Consider the following 1,167-nt stretch of genomic DNA (forward strand, 5'->3'; position numbering starts at 1 on the left):
GGGGGTACACCCAACCTAGGGCTGGTGTACCCCCAGGGGGTACACTGTCCCTAGGGCACATGTACCCCCCTACCCTCGACCCCCGGGTGTACACAGAACCTAGGGCTGGTGTACCCCCCGGGGGTACACGATCTCTAGGGCCCATGTACCCCCCTCCTCGAGACCCGGGGGCACAGCGAACCTAGAGCTGATGTACCCCCACCTGAGGGGGGTACACGTACCCTAGAGTTTATGTATCACCCGAGATTCGTACGCACAACACCTAGAGTTAATCAAAGCTCGCTTTAGGTTATGTTAGGCTAGGTTAGGTTAGGCTAGGTTAGGCTAGGTTAGGCTAGATTAGATCTGGCCACTTTAGTGGTGCGGAATATGTGCCCTCGAAGACATGAGGTATGGTAGATCCCTTACCCTCAAGGTAGGAGGTACATGGGCCCTAGTGGTCGTGTAACCCCGGGGGGTACAACAGCCCTAGGTTGGGTGTACCCCCGAGGCTCGAGGGTGGGGGGTACATGTGCCCCAGGGATCGTGTACCCCCCGGGGGTACACCAGCCCTAGGTTCTGTGTACCGCCGGGGGTCGAGGAGGGGGGGTACACCTGCCCTAGGGACCATGTACCCCCCGGGGGTACATCAGCCCTAGGTTAGGTGTACCCCGGGGGGTCGAGGAGGGGGGGTACCTCTGCCCTAGAGATCGTGTACCCCCGGGGGTACCCCAGCCCTAGGTTCGGTGTACCCCCGGGACTCGAGGGTGGGGGGGTACAGGTACCCTAGAGCTGATGTACCGGGGGTACTCCAACTCGGGGGGGTACAATCGCTCTGTTACACCGGTGCTCTTTTGTAAGCACCCGGGCGAACTTTCTTTCTGCGTGTGAGATAGGTTAACTACACTGTAAGTTTCTAAGTACGAAGAACTGTTTTTTGTAAAGTACAAAGGCTTTGGCACCTTTGCAACACAAACAAATCATTTTGTATTACGATAGGCTCGGCGAAGAGCACGCGTTTGTTAACACGGTGCTCTTTGCAATAATAAGAAAATCCGTCTGTAATATGGCGATTCCAGATCATTCGTACGTTACAAACCAAATTCTTCGTAATATCAACACTGCCCTTCGTCAGGAACTAATATTGTAAACATGAGCGAAATGTCCAAAAATGTCTAGTAATTGTAC

This window comes from Frankliniella occidentalis, unplaced genomic scaffold (assembly GCF_000697945.3).
Source record: "Frankliniella occidentalis isolate FOCC.00 unplaced genomic scaffold, Focc_3.1 Scaffold1201, whole genome shotgun sequence".
Lineage (NCBI taxonomy): Eukaryota > Metazoa > Arthropoda > Insecta > Thysanoptera > Thripidae > Frankliniella > Frankliniella occidentalis.